The sequence below is a fragment of the Eublepharis macularius genome, chromosome 13, assembly GCF_028583425.1.
Source record: "Eublepharis macularius isolate TG4126 chromosome 13, MPM_Emac_v1.0, whole genome shotgun sequence".
NCBI lineage: Eukaryota > Metazoa > Chordata > Lepidosauria > Squamata > Eublepharidae > Eublepharis > Eublepharis macularius.
Window position 1 is genome coordinate 23,129,158 of NC_072802.1, and position 15,892 is coordinate 23,145,049.

Consider the following 15,892-nt stretch of genomic DNA (forward strand, 5'->3'; position numbering starts at 1 on the left):
CTGCGGCTGCGATGGGGGCGACCCTCCCCAGGCGCGCGAGACCTCCTGCCCGGGATATGGCATCCGCCTGCCACCACCCTGGATTCTCCATTGGTGGGGGCTAGGATTCCCGCGAGTGGACCGTTTCCCCTGCCATCTCCCGCTCCCTTGCAGCGGCAGCTCGCACCACCCTCTCCCTTGCTTATCGGGTGCCAGCTATTCTCCCCACCGGGGATTGATCCCCCTCCCCGCTCACATGCCCCGCCCCAACCCTCTACCTGGCCATAGATGCAGGGGAGTTAGCCGTGTTAGCCTGTGGTAGCGAATTCAAAAAGGGTCCCATAGCACCTTTAAAACTATCCAATTTTATTGTGGCATAGGCTTCTGAGAATCAAGTTCTCTTCAGCAGATGGGTGGTACAGACACTGGTCAAATACAGAGGAGGAGGGGGGGAGGAGGAGGGAGGGGGCGGGGAGGCAAGACGGGGTGTGTCGGATACATTTGTGGCAATGTGCAGGTGGGGAGATGTGACGGGAGTGTTGGGGGAGGGGCGGAGGACGAAGTCAGACTCGCAGACACAGAAAACAGTTGTTGTACATCTCGTTTTATTGCACTGGAAAGAGCGGGCTTGCGTTTAGGCTGGCGAGGGAGCCGGAGCATTCCACACAGCCCTCCTTCCCGCTCGGAGGGGCGGGGCTGGGATGCAGGCCGCGGCGCGACGGTGCTTCCTGGGCTGCAGCCAACCGTCCGTCAGAGATGTTTGGGGAGGGCGGGGCGCGGGGGAGCAGCCATGCCCTGGACGTGCCTGTGGGGGAAAAAGACACGTGTGGGCTTTGCCTCGTTCCACTGGCAAGGCAAGCCCCACACTCCGCCATCCGGGGGGGGGTTGCACATGGTCGAGGGCAGCAGCTGATGCATGACGGTCTGGTGAGGATGCACTCGGCCTTGGCAAGCCTTTACCTTTAAGGGAGAGAATGAGCTGGTCACAACAAACACCTGGCCACATGTGGTTTTCGAGGCGCCTGCCTCTGAGGCAGCCAGGGGCGGGCATGGTTGCCCCCCACCCCTGCTGGGCCTCACCCAAAGCGGCAAGTGAGCGGGTGGGTTCAGGTGAATGGGCGGTTTGCACTAATCTGCGGAATGCCCCCCCACCTCCTCCTTACCTGTCAGCGCTCTGTCGGTCATCACCAGGTGGGAGCGCAAGAGTCAGGGCACCTGCAAGGAAACGGGAGAGCATGCGGTTAATTTGCAAAGTGTCATTCCCTTCTGCCACGGAAGGGTTAGTTTGTTTGTGCTTAGTTAGAAGCAACTAGCATGCATCAGTTAGCTGTGGAGTCATTCTTTCTATCACGGTAGAAAGAGAGTTAGGCAGTTAGGCACCTCTTCCCCTTTATGCGAAGTTCCCCCAGTTTTTCGCAAAGTCCCCTGAGTGCATTCTGCGCCTGCCAATGTGAATGCCCTCAGCCCGTTTCGGTTTTCAAAGGGGCAATGCCACTCAGCAGACGGGCAGAGCCTCCGGCCGAGTGCTCACTTACCTGGGGGTTTGGGCGGTGCTGGCCGGATGTTTTGTAGGACGCGGTCGCAGGTGATTGGGTGCAGAGAGGGGGGCTCGTCCATGCCGGGCGCGCACGCTGATTGGTCCCCGGGATAGTTCTCATCCTATGCTCCTTCGGGCCATAGGGGCGGGGCGAGGCGCTCAGAGAGGGGGCTGATTTTTCGCCGTTCCATGGACGCCTATGGGCTACGCCTTCTTTTTCCGTGGCGTAGCTTTTTTGCGCCGCTGTGGGCGTTCCCGCTTCTGGAGGAGCTTAGGGAGCGGACTAACTCCGACCCCGCCTTGCTCCCCGCCCCCCCCTGCGTCGGCGTAGGGCTCTACGCCACTTCTGCGCCGCCGCCCGGGCGCCTGTGGCTTGCACCGGTGCTGGCCCGCCGGCGGGCCAGCGCCGCGTCCCAGCGCGGGCGGAAGGCCACTTACGCGGGCGTACGGGCTAGATGCGCCCTCGCAAGCCTTAGTTCGGTTCCTGTTCACTTTCCGTGCCCTTCTTAGGATTGGGCTGCCCATGCTCCAGTAACAGAGGAAGAAATCATACAAGCAATAGAAGCAGCAAAGATTGGAAAAGCACCAGGACTGGATGGGATCACTGCTAAATTTTACAAAGTAATGAAGGAAGACCTTGTACCGATATTAAAAAGTATAATGAATGACACACTTCAAGGAAAAGGACTTCCAGATACATGGAATGAAGCGAGTATTGCTTTGATCCCGAAAGAATTACAAGATTTGACAGATGTGAAAAATTACAGACCAATTTCGCTTATAAACAATGACTATAAAATAATGGCAAGAATATTAGCAGAAAGGCTTAAAATATGGCTAGTGGACTTTATAGGAGAAGACCAGGCTGGATTCCTACCAAACAGACAACTAAAGGACAACTTGAGAGTGGTTATAAATGCCATGGAATATTTTGATAAGCGACCAGACAAAGAAGTTGGCTTTTTCTTTGCAGATGCAGAGAAGGCCTTTGACAACTTGAACTGGGACATTATGTTTGCATCAATGGAAAAGATGGACCTAGGTAAAGAATTTATAGAAGCAGTAAAAACAATATATAAGGAACAAAGAGCGACAATCTGTGTCAATGACGACCTGACAGAGAAGTTTGAAATAAGAAAAGGTACAAGACAAGGATGTCCACTATCACCGTTGTTATTTGTGATGGTCTTAGAAATATTACTAAGGCAGATCAGAGAAGATGATGACATAAGAGGAATAAAAATAAAGGGATCTTCCTATAAGTTAAGAGCATTTGCAGACGATGTGATGTTTATAGTAGAAGATCCACTACAAACTCTGCCAAGACTACTGGAAAAAATTAAGGAATTTGGAGATTTGGCAGGCTTCTATATAAATAAAAAGAAGTCAAAAGAAATAACTAAGAACATGACCAAGAAGAAACAACAGGAACTAAGTGAAATAATAAACTGTGAAGTGGTACACAAGACTAAATATTTGGGAATAGAGCTGACAGCTAAAAATATTGATTTATTTAAGAATAACTATGAAAAGCTCTGGATACAAATTGAAAGAGATATGATAAAATGGAATAAACTAAACTTGTCGTGGTTAGGTCAGATTGCCACAGTCAAAATGAACATGTTGCCTAGAATGATGTTCCTAATGCAAACAATACCAATTGTAAAAGACAGAAAACAATTTGAAAAGTGGCAGAAGAAGATATCGGAATTTGTGTGGGCAGGAAAGAAACCAAGAGTAAAGATGAAAGTTCTTTGTGATGCTAAGGAAAGAGGTGGAATGCAATTACCTGATCTTCGACTTTACCATGAAGCGATATGTTTAGTCTGGCTAAAAGAATGGGTGTCTTTAACCAATCACAAACTACTAACTTTGGAAGGTTATAATAAACTATTTGGATGGCATGCATATATGTGGTACGATAAGTATAAAATGGACGCAATGTTTCAGCACCACTATTTGAGAAGAAATTTATTGTTGACTTGGCTAAAGTACAAAAAATTTATAGACCAGAAGAAACCACTTTGGATTGTACCAGCTGAGGTGATCAACCCAGAATATAAAGGAAAAGAATGGCTTACTCTCAAAGACTTAACAGAAATAACAGATAATGAGCTGAACCTTAAACCAAATGAGGAGTTGCCATTCAAATATGGTTGGTTGCAATATAGACAAATCAAAGACTTATTTGATTCAGAACAAAGAAAAACAGGCTTTAGAACCAAGAATTCAGAGCTAGGAGAATTACTGTTGGGAGATAACAGTAAAATAATTTCGAAAATGTACAAATTATTATTGAAGTGGTTTACAGAAGATGAGACAGTCAGGGTGCAAATGGTAAAGTGGGCTATAAATTGTAATAATGAAATAACGATGGAAGCATGGGAACAATTATGGAAAAATACTTTAAAAATATCAACATGTACCAGTATTAGAGAGAATGGCTATAAAATGTTATATAGATGGTATTTAACTCCGAAAAAATTAGCCATAGCCAACAAACAGCTATCTAATAAGTGTTGGAAATGTAAGGAGCATGAAGGTTCTCTATTTCATATGTGGTGGACTTGTCGTAAGGCTAGAGACTTTTGGACCAAAATATGTACTGAGATGTCTTTGATACTTCGTTATAATGTTGCAAAAAATCCAGAAATGTTGTTATTATCATTGCATTTGGAAGATGTTAATAGAAATGATAAGATATTGATATATTATATGATATCAGCAGCTAGAATAATATATGCTCAGTATTGAGAGAAAAAATACCTGAAATTGAAGAATGGACAAGGAAATTGTTGTACATGGCTGAAATGGATAAACTAACAAGAAATTTGAAGGAGCAAGATCCAGAAGTATTCTTGGAAGATTGGAAAAAGTTGAAAAAATATATGGAAAAGAAATGGGATGTTAAGGGACAATTACGGTCTTTCAAAGGGTTCTAAAGAAATTAAGTAAAATAAGATATAATTAAGATCTTTACTAATAATAAGAAAAGAACAACTTTAGCATAGAAATAAGGTATCATTAATAACGGGGGGTTGGAGTGCTGTTGGAAGTCATTATCGAAAAGGGGGGAAGGGGAGGGAGTGGGGAAATATACACAGGGGAATTGAAATGGAATGTATTTGTATTTGAAATTGATTACATATTGACCCATCCAATAAAAATCTATTATATATAAAAAAGTAAATATTTGAATGTTTGCATGTATAAATCCATATTGATTATTCTCTTTGGTATTTATTGATACCTTTGATATTCTTCTGGCTGTGGGTATTCACTTTTTGTAATTGTGCTTTGCTACCGGGGGAGCCTCCTTGTTGGTTGTTTGATGCAGCCACAGAGGCATCTCCTACCTGTTCCTGTCTTGGTTCCCCTCTATACTCTATACTACTGTGTACTGTCTGTTGCTGTTAAGTATGCTCCTACTGGATAGTTTCTGCATCGTTTAATATGTCATGTTAATCTGTTTATGTTTTGTTTCAGCTCTGTATTGCATTGCTGCTCATTTTCAAATGTATGCAATCTTTACCCTATTGTATTATTTATTGAGTGTCCCAGCCGTTGATCCTATTGACTTATATTGTATAATCCACCTTGAGTCTCAATGAGAAAGGTGGACTATAAATAATGTTTTAAAATGACATGAATTCAGAAAGTCTCCTTTTTATCATAATAGAATGCAGCTAAGAAGCAACAGCACCAGTAATGGTCAGGAAATGTATGACTTGGGGTCCCAAAGGAAACTTGGAAGGAGCTCGGTGACCTCTTGGCCTTGGAGTTCATTAATAAGGCACTGACTTTCCTTGAACAAAATCCATAAAGGGACTTCTTGGGGCAAGATGCATACTGCCTGGGACAAAAAGAACAATTGTGTCAGAAAAAGCTGGAACTTCATGCAGCTCAATCGGCCACCCCATAGTTTAACAAACCCTATCTGCTGCCTCAAAGAATCCCCAGTGGTTGGGTGGGCAACTTTTTTCAAAAGCCTTCAAAACAAAAGATACCACAATTACTTTAGCCTGCTAGATTTTTGCAAGGAACATCACGCTGTCCAATGAGCCAATTTCTCCCAAAATCTACAAAGAGACAAGGAAACAGGGCTAGTCCTGGCATTCTAGAGGGCGAGACCCAAATGGCAGTTTATGGAGTACTGTTTAAGGGCAGTGCATTACCAGTTATTTATTTTATTATTATCAAGGCATTTAAAAAATAGTTGATTGACCATATCAGTTTCAGTAAATAATAAACTGATGGTGTTTGCATGCATTTATGAAAAAATAGCTTTAAAGGAAAAAGCATTTCTTCCATCACAAAGATGTATCGACTTGATGCCCATATACGTCCCAGCAAATAGAAGAGGCATTCCTCCTTCTCTCAGGGAATGCCTCTCCTAAGATGGTGCTTCCCAACTGCAATTTTAATAAGTACTCATTTTGAATTTTTTATTGCTGCGGATTAATCCAGACCCTTATAGTCAATCAAAATGGTTTCGATTGATTAAAAAGGATTATACTTTTACCATCTGGGGGCAGCATTCTTTTGGCTTTCTGTCTGATGCGCAGAACTATCTCTGGCTGCCAGTGAAGGGAGGGTAACTTTGCTGCCACTGACATACAGTTGTGAAGTGATGGAATGTTGAAAAGGAGCGTGGAAATGTTGTGATGGCTGTCATTGGTAATGTTATTTACTGTTTTTATTTCCAGGGCTTGTAATATTTTAAGTTGTTGTGTAGTGCTGAGGGAGGCAACTTTTTAAACGGAGAAGGAAGACAGGGCATTCACCGTAACACTTTCTTTTTTCAAATTGCAGGTTTCTTTTAAATATATATATATATATATATATATATATATATATATATATATATATATATATATATACGCACACATGCACAGCTAGAATTTATTTATGAGCGCACAATTTGTCACAGTAAAGCTGCTAGCAGGATTTGCCTTTCAGTTTTAAATTGGAGGGTTGGACGGCTTGCTGTCTTTTCCCCTCTCTGTATTTGCAACCGTGAGCAAGCCCCCCCCCTCCCACCCCCGTCTTTTAAAGATTGCATTCCCTAGCTGAATGGCTGGGGATGGTGTTGCTCTATTTGTGAGGATTTCACAGAAATCCTTTGAAGCAGCCTTGGCACCAATTAGGGCTTACAGTGGCTTTGGAGGATTCTATAAATAACATTTCTGATGAGCCGGGTTTCTAATGCTCTGACATATTTTTTTTCCTTAGGTCTATATCGCTTGGGCACCTGGAATACATTTTGCAGTGCATTACTCATTTAATTTATTGATTACAAAGGTAGCCCACTCTTCATTCATGAGGATCAACACACACACACCCTGCTTATTCCCACAACAACACTGGGACGTAGGTTATGGTTACGGGGTCAATCGTGGTATCCCTCTGGACAACCTTTTGGAGTTGGTACTGGGAGGCCCTGTTCTGAAGTGACTTTGGTCTCTCTCAAAGGCAGGTCAGAGTGTAGTACTGGGGGAATGCTGCTCTGCCCCTTGGCCTCTATAGTTCCATCTCCCCCCCCCCATGCTTATTTACATAAAGCTGCTGGGAGAGACCATGCCAAGATTTGGACTGAGTTGCCACCGATATGCAGATGACATTCAGCTCTATCCGGGGCTTTTTTTCAGCAGGAATGCGGTGGAACGGAGTTCCGGAACCTCTTGAAAATGGTCACATGGCTGGTGGCCCTGCCCCCTGATCTCCAGACAGAGGGGAGTTGAGATTGCCCTTGCGGAGATTGCCCTTGCCCTCTGTCTGGAGATCAGGGGGCGGGGCCACCAGCCATGTGACCATTTTCTCCTAGGGCGACCCACTGAGTTCCACCACCTCTTTTCCCAGAAAAAAAGCCCTGGCTCTATCTAACGCTTTCAGTAGATCCCAGGAAGGCTGTGGAAACCATGGACAAGTGCCTGGAGGCAGTTTGGGAATGGAGGAAGGCTAACAAAATAAAACTAAACCCCAACAAAATGGAAGAGCTGCTACTGGGGGAGAAAGGCTTGACCCAGGAATAGGAACATCTCCTGTTCTGGATGGGGTTACATTCCCCCTAAAGGAGCAGGTTTGCAGCTTGGGGGTGATGCTGGACTGGGGCCTCCTGTTGAATAAATAGGTAGCAGCACTGGCCAGGGGTGCCTTTCACCAGCACCACCTGGTGAGCCACCTGCAGTCCTACCTGAGCAATAAAGTTCCCCATGTGTCCCAGCATAAGTTTGGTGCAGTGGTTAAGAGCAGTGGGACTGTAATCTGGAGAACCAGGTCTGATTCCTCACTCCTCCACTTGAAGCCAGCTGGGTGACCTTGGGTCAGTCACAGCTTCTAGGAGTTCTCTCAGCCCCACTCACTTCACAGGGTGTTTTGTCGTGAGGAAAATAATAACACACTTTGTAAACTGCTCTAAGTGGGCATTAAGTTGTCCTGAAGGGCAACTTAACAAATGTTGTTACTACCTTTGCAGGGATTTGAATGCAAATATGATATTAAAATTGACACTGAGAGCCAGCGGTTAGAGTGTCAGACTAGGGTCTGAGAGGTCCAGGCTAAAATCTTCATTCTGCCATGGAAGTTTGCTGTGTGACTTTGGGCCAATTGCATGCACTCAGGCTGACCTGCCTCATAAGTTTGTTGTGAGGATAAATGGACGAGAACAGAATGATGTAAGCTACTATGGGTCCCCATTGGAAAGAACAACAAGGTAGAAATGAAGTAAATTAAGAACTGCAAATTTTGAGATCAGCCAGGAATTCCAATTCTGTGTCTTCTGTGTGCCAAGTTTATGCTATGAAGGCCTACTTCGTGGCAGCCCCAGAAATGTGGGACATTATTCTCCTGTGGATTCCTGTCCTCTGGAGACTGTAGAACCTCTGCTGCAGGGCTGCCAAGGTTTCATTTATCCCCACCACCATTGCCTATGCTGCATGCCAGCAGTGAAAGAAATTTACATTTCTTACTGAGAGTGTAGCCCTGTTCACATGTTCCAGAGAATGCACATACCTCCTGCATGCACATGCAGGGCTTTTTTTCTGGGAAAAGAGGTGGTGGAACTCAGTGAGTTGCCCTCGGAGAAAATGGCGGAGCAGAGGGCAATCTAAACTCCCCTCTGTCTGGAGATCAGGGGGCGGGGCCACCAGCCATGTGACCATTTTCAAGAGGTTCCAGAACTCCGTTCCACAGCATTCCCTCTGAAAAAAAGCCTTGTGCATATGCATCCACATGTTCATAAGAAAGAGCCAAGGCATTTCACAAATGAAATGAAGGACCAGTACCTGCAAAAAATGTGGGATTTAATCACGTGTTCAGCTGCACATGTGTTGAATGCCACACGAGAGCTACTCAATGCACATCCAAAGAACAAACAAGTGTGTGCTGTATGTGTGGTCGCAGTAACCTGTGAACAAGACTTGTCTCTCGGGGGCTCAAAGCAGACGCTGGGAATGACTTCTCCAGCCACATTCTTACCATTATTCTTTCACTCCTGCTGCACACAGAGTTTCACCGGATAGCCTCATGCTTTCAAAGTTGGAGATGTCACAAGAAAGCCATGGCTGGAATGTTTGCTTTTTTTAACCATCCTTCTCAATAAAGCTAGTATGAAACATGAACTCACGTAGCTGGTAATGGGCTTAAAACCAGTAATGTAACCAAGGTGGAACTAAAAGGTCACCTGCCCTGGCTCTAAACTCAGCAGGAGTACAAAGTGGGCATCATCTCAGAACATATATTGAATTACTAGGAAACATTGTTAGATTTAGGCAAGGGGTTTCTTTTCAGTATGGAACAATTCAGCACGTTTTGAAATTGAAATGTTAGATCAACTTGCTCTGAGGCTTAGTGAGAGCAGCAGACCAACACTGTTGCTGCTGTATACAAATCGAATGTTATTATTCTATTTTTTCTTTTTCTTTTTAAAAATATTTTAATTTGTTTTAGTTCCATCTTATTCTAATAACAAAATTAATCAACAGTCTTACATTCTTTGGATACATATTATAAATCATACATTCCATTTCATCTCTATAGTTCCATCATAATTATACTATTTTCACTACGCTATTATCACTATAAGTCTGCATTCTTTAATTCTAGTACTTCTTTACCCTGTTCATTCATTTGATTGTATTCTGCAAACATATAGTCTCTATTTTATAGTTCTGTTTAACCCATCTATAAAACGAGGTCCATTTTTGTTTTCCATTGTGTCCGTTTATTTCTTTTATTAATTCTGTCAGTGTGTCCATTTCTGCCATCTCTAAGATTTTCTCTATTAATTCTTCTTTTGTTGGTATATCTGTGTTTTCCCAGTATCTGGCGTATACTATTCTTGCTGCTGTTATTATATGTATTATCAAATATCTATTTTCCCTATTTAGCTCCTCCGGTATTATATTTAACAGGAGCATTTCTGGTTTATAGGTATGTTTATTTCTAGCACCTCTTGCAACAGCTCATGTATCCCTTTCCAATATCTCTTTGCTTTTTTACATAGCCACCATATATGGAAAAAGGTGTTATTATTATTATTCTTAGTGACTTGTTACTGCAAAGAGGAAACCTACACGAGATGCCCAGGTGCGTGTCAGGTCCTGCAAGGTTCCCTGGGTAATGTAGTCTTTCAAAAAAACAGCTGCTCCATGCAGTTCTTTGCTGGGGGAAGAACAGTGGGAGGAGGGATTCTCTCTGTCTCTCTAGCAAAAAATCTCAGCTCAGGTTTTCCCCTGGGAGCTCAGGGGCAGGGGCTGGTGGTGGACATAACAAGAGGTAGGAAATTCAGGGCGGCCTTTTGCAAGAGAGAAAGAGCATCCACTATGCAATTCTCCACCAAGGAGAAGAGCTGAGGGGAGGGTTCTCTCTCCCCTCTCTCTTGCAAAAAGCAACTCTGTATTTCTTGCCTCCTGTTACATCCACCACCACCCCGCCCCCCAAGCTCCTGGAGGAAAACCCGAGTGGAGGCTTTTTGCAAGAGACAGAGAATCCCCCCCACACACACACACTGCTTTTCCCTTGGCAGAGAATCACATGGAACAGCTATTCTTTGTAAGACTACACTACCCAGGGAGCCTTGCGGGACCCAACACATAAAGAACACTTGTCAGGCGTCTCATGTAGTTTGGTTCACAGTCAAGCACATTCAGCCAGTGTGGTGTACTGGTTAGAGCAATGTTTCCCAACCTTCTTTTCCATAGATGAACCCGTAAATTAATTTTTCAAATACTGAGGTACCCCTACCTATGAAAATGTTTACAGGTCAGAAGTTGATGGCAGATGGCACAATTTAAGGGATATTTGGATTTTGTGTGTGTGGTATTTCAAGATTTTTATTTATTCCTTGATTTCTAATAGAACCTGCACAACCCTTGGGCTTCATGGGTTAGAGTGTTGCACTAGGATCTGGGGGACCCAGTTTTGAATCCTTGTTGTGTCACAGAAGCTCATTGGGTGACCTTGGGTCAGTCACACACACTTTCACCCTAACCTCCCTCACAGGGTTGTAGTGAGGGTAAAATGAAGGAGAGGAGAATGAGTCCCCAGAGACAGTGAGTGTAATGGCTAGAGTAATGGACTAGGATCTTAGACACTCATGTTCAAATCCCTACTCTGCCATGGAAGCTCACTGGGTGACCTTGGGCCAGTCACACACTCACAGCTTATCCTACCTCACAGGGCTGCTGTGAGGATAAAATGGAGGAGAGGAGAATGATGTAAGGCGCTTTTGGTTCCCATTGGAGAAGAAAGGCAGGGTATAAATGAGGTAAATTTTAAAAATAAAATACATGTAAGAGGGAAGGAGAAGAAACAAGGGCTGCCTCCTCACTTCGCTGGATAATGCACCATAGCAGCCAGCCACAACTGCATTCTCCTGTGTGTGCATGCAAATGATTGCTATAGCGCACCAATAGCATACATGGATGCAGCCTCAAAGACCTGTGTAACAGCTTTGAACAGGAGCAATCCCAGTAGTGAGCCTTTCAATTATTAAAGTGCCCCCATGTCAGATTCTGGGTAAGGGATATAGATATGGTCAGGTAACGGCACTGTTTTGGAGCTGGGGGGAAAGAGGATCTTAATGGTAGAGTGAATGCTTTGTAGGTAGAAGGTCCCAGGTTCTGTCTCTCACATCTTCTTTTCACCTCCCAATATCTCTTGTTAAAAGGAGGGCTGGGAAAGATCTGAGAGCCAAGCCACAAGTGACGCCTGACACAGGTTGGACACTTGTCAGCTTACCTCAAGTTTTGATGGGAAATGTAGGCATCCTGGCCTTGCAGCTGTAATGGAGAGCCAAGCTGTAAAACCAGGACGCCTACATTTCCCACCAAAACTTGAGGTAAGCTGACAAGTGTCCAACCTGTGTCAGGCGTCACTTGTGGCTTGGCTCTTAGAGAGCTGTTTAGAAGACAGACAATGGGTTGCATACAGACAGGGCTTTTCCCCCACTCAGGGTTTTTATTATAATAACAACAACAACAACAACAACATTTGATTTATATACCACCCTTCAGGACCACTTAATGCCCACTCAGAGCGGTTTACAAAGTATGTTACTATTATCCCCACAACAAAACACCCTGTGAGGTGGGTGGGGCTGAGAGAGCTCCAGAGAACTGTGACTAGCTCAAGGTCACCCCACTGGCTTCAAGTGGAGGAGTGGGGAATCAAACCCGGCTCTCCAGATTAGAGTCCCAAGCTCTTAACCATTACACCAAACTGGTTCTCAGTTTCCCCTCCTTATTACAGCCCCCTCATAGCACATTGATTTGTCCCTTTATACCCACCACTGTCTTTTTATTTTTTCACCAACAGGAAAGTTGATTGAAGCCAACCCATTGGTTTAAATGACTTTGTATAAGGTGACTGCATGGGTTTGTATGCAAGAGGCCTTCCTTCCCTCCTTTTTTGGCAATATGCCTTACCCATCTCTGGTCTCCAAAAACCCAGAAGTTCTGCTGAGAACATGGTATCCTCTAGTGGAAGACGGAGGGATTACAGATGTCATACTTGGGGCTTATGGACCGGGTAGGTACATAGGTTGAACAAACTTCTTTCTGGGTTATCTTCTGGGTGAATGGAAGTAACATCTGAACTCTTGCCCTTATATTGCACATCTCTTCCCCCTCTTTGGAAGCTAGCAGTTAATCAAAAACATAGTTACTGCACAGCGAATAAAAGGAGGTGTAAATGGAGCCTCATAGCCTCAGAGTTGGTGTAGTTCCACTGGTAGATTTGGAATAGAAAACAAGATACATAGAAAATCTAAACAGAAGTCTCATGGTACCTTTAAGACTAGCATGTTTTTATTCTAGCAACAGCTTTCAGGGACTGAAGCCCACTGCAGCAGATGCAAGTCCTCATTGAACAGGCATTTCTATACTTATTTACTTCATTTATACGCAGCCTTTCTCTCCAATGGGGGCCCAAAGCGGCTTTCATCATTCTCCTCTCCTCCATTTTATCCTCACAACAACCATGTGAGGTAGGTTAGGTGGAGCGTGTATGACTGGTCCAAGGTCAACCAGGCAGAATAGGAATTTGAACCTGTGTCTCCCAGATCCTAAACTCTAACCACTGCAAGACACGGGTTCCCTATGAGGTTATTCAGGAGGGGGAGTTAATAACAGGGTCAAAGTATTCCGAATACAAGTAATTGGTGATAACACAATTTCCCTACTTTTCTTATGCTAGTTTGTCATGACTGAAGTATCTAGACTCTGAGTTCCAACTTTAGGAGCATGGCACGGATATGTCTCTGTCTTTGCCCCTTCCAATAATACCATGCCCTTACAAATTAGGGTCTGAAAAGCCTTTCACAAACATAACGACACAAGATATATGCCCTCATGTGCCAACAATGTCCATCTACTCTGTACATTGGACAAACCAGCCAACCTCTGCGCAAAAGAATAAATGGACACAAATCCGACATTAAAAATGGCAACATCCAGAAACCAGTGTGAGAACATTTCAATCTACTAAGACATTCCATCAAGGACTTAAAGGTCACCATAATTCAACAGAAATATTTCAAAAACAAAATCCAATGGGAAGCTGCTGAATTGGAATTTGTATATAAATTTGCCTCAGACTTGGATTGAACAGAGACTATGAATGGTTATCTCATTATCAGAAGCAATTGATTTCATTATTAAAAGCTACTGATTGCATCTACTCCCCCCCTCACCACCCATATATATATCTGACCAGTTTCTTCATACCCTCCATGCATCTGGCGAAGAGAACTGTGGTTCTCGAAAACTTATGCTACAGTAAAGTTGGTTAGTCTTAAAGGTGCTACTGGACTCCTTTCTATTTTGTTACTGCAGACTAACATGGCTAACTCCTCTGGATCTATACACAAGATATGACATACTTTGCTAGGTACAACCCTCTTCACTTTACACTGAATGCATGAACAACCTGTATGTACATACATATGTCTGTTTGTAAGAAAGAGCCAATGCAAGTTCATTTTACAAATGGAACCAGGGACCAGTTCCTGGATAAATGTGGATGTTTTAATCACACGTTCAGCTGTACATTCCTTGAACGTAACATGAGAATGACTCAATGCACATATAAAGAAAAATCAAATGTACAGTGCACATGGAATTTATACATGTTCACTATATCTTGTAGACAGATAAGATGGATAGTCGTGTTAATTTGTCTGTAGCCGTAGAAAAGAGCAAGAATCCAGTAGCTCCTATAAGACTAACAAAATTTTGTGGTAGGGCATGAGCTTTCGTGAGTGACTCATTCATGGTAGGCTCATACCCTACCACAAATTTTGTTAGTATTATAGGTGCTACTGGACTCTTGCTCTTTTCTACTGCATACTGCAAATACATAAAGAACATGCTAGGAAATCAGCATTTTTATACAGTAACATATGGATTCAGTTAAACACAGGAAGCTATGTTCTACTGAGAATCAAACTACACGAGAAGAATTACTCACAAACAATATACGAATGGACTTACACGTGTCTCCCCGTTGCTTTCCTGTACACGCGCCAGCGCAGCCAGGCTGCACTTGATCCTGTGTTCATGCTGGCATGGGTTTCTTCTGCGCTCCTCCAAGATGCAAGAATGCTATCCCATCATGCAGTGCCAGTTTGTGCATACTTAAACCATCCCCTGTAATCATCCCCTGTCCCCTATTGCCCTTTCTGTGTGGGAAGAGGGAAGCGGAAGCAAAACAGAATCATCACTCTGCAACAATGACTTGATGATATGGTCCACGGACACTCACCAATATGACCACATGTATAGCGGACTGGAGCTAAAGGACGCATGTTCACCTCAGTCCAAATGGACACAGGCAGTTAAGAACAGACATGATTCTAGACACTCGCATAGACTCGTGTATTTTGTCTTGTCTAGTTCAGCTCTGAGTCAGACCACTGGGGCGTCAAGTTCAGTACTGTCTATCCTGGCTGGCAGCAGCTCTTCAGAGTCTTAGGAACAGGAGGGCCTTTTCTAGCAGCTGTCATGTGAGCTCCTTTTAACTGGAAATGGTAAATGCAAAGCAAGCGCTCTACAACTAAGCCAAAGCCGTTCCCCAAAAGGTATGTTCGTGTAACAATTGCTATATACCAAGCCAGTTTGTTGGCTAGCCTCCTATTGTCTCTTTAGAGTGATGGCTGCTCTCCTGGGTCTCAGGCAGAGAGGGGGAGCTCTTTCCTTTCTAGAGAAGATGCTCCTGTTGCTGGAGATTGAAGTTGGGGCCTTCTGTGTACAAAGCACATTATCTACTGTCTACTGAGCCACGATGCTTGCCTAGTTCAAACAGTAAAGCAAAACAGACTCCAGCTATTTCTCTAAAGGTTAGCTTTGCTAAGAATAGACTACTTATTTATCAAAGACATCTCCGATATCATCTTCATTTAGGACTCTATTACTAGACATATTTCAGGAGTCTACAACCTATGGCTCTGGAGCCAAATGCAGCTCCATATGGAACCAAATAAAGCTGTTTTTTTTTTAAAATGAAAATTTTAGGTTAAGATATATTGCAGGGGTAGATGAGATGCTAGAATAATCAGAACAGGAAGGGAAAGACAAAGATTTTTATGGGTCTAAAAGGCCTACTAGAGATGCTCTGCAGAAAAGGAAACGATAGAGGGAAACAGCTGCCAGTAAAGAAAACTATATACAGGGTTATCTAGTGCACTACGACAACTGTGCAGAATACTTATTACTTACCGTGATGCCTCTTGTGAACTTTATAAAGGACTTGCAACAACCAGTGTTTAAGCTTCAGAAACTTTATGGATTTTTAATCAACTTATCCACTTTCCATAATGTTAAACTGTATCATTTCAGTTACGCAAATGGCCTTTCTCCTACAGGCTCTTTGGTAAGCACT

General features: G+C 43.7%; 1 long non-coding RNA gene across 1 annotated transcript; it reads right to left on the reverse strand.

Annotated features, from left to right (window-relative positions):
* Positions 1–606: 606 nt before the first annotated feature.
* LOC129341755 (uncharacterized) lies at positions 607–1,775 on the reverse strand. The gene is made up of 3 exons (XR_008598139.1): positions 1,515–1,775; positions 1,143–1,194; positions 607–784 (listed from the first exon to the last, which is right to left on the reverse strand). It is a non-coding gene; the product is annotated as an uncharacterized LOC129341755 (long non-coding RNA).
* Positions 1,776–15,892: the final 14,117 nt, after the last annotated feature.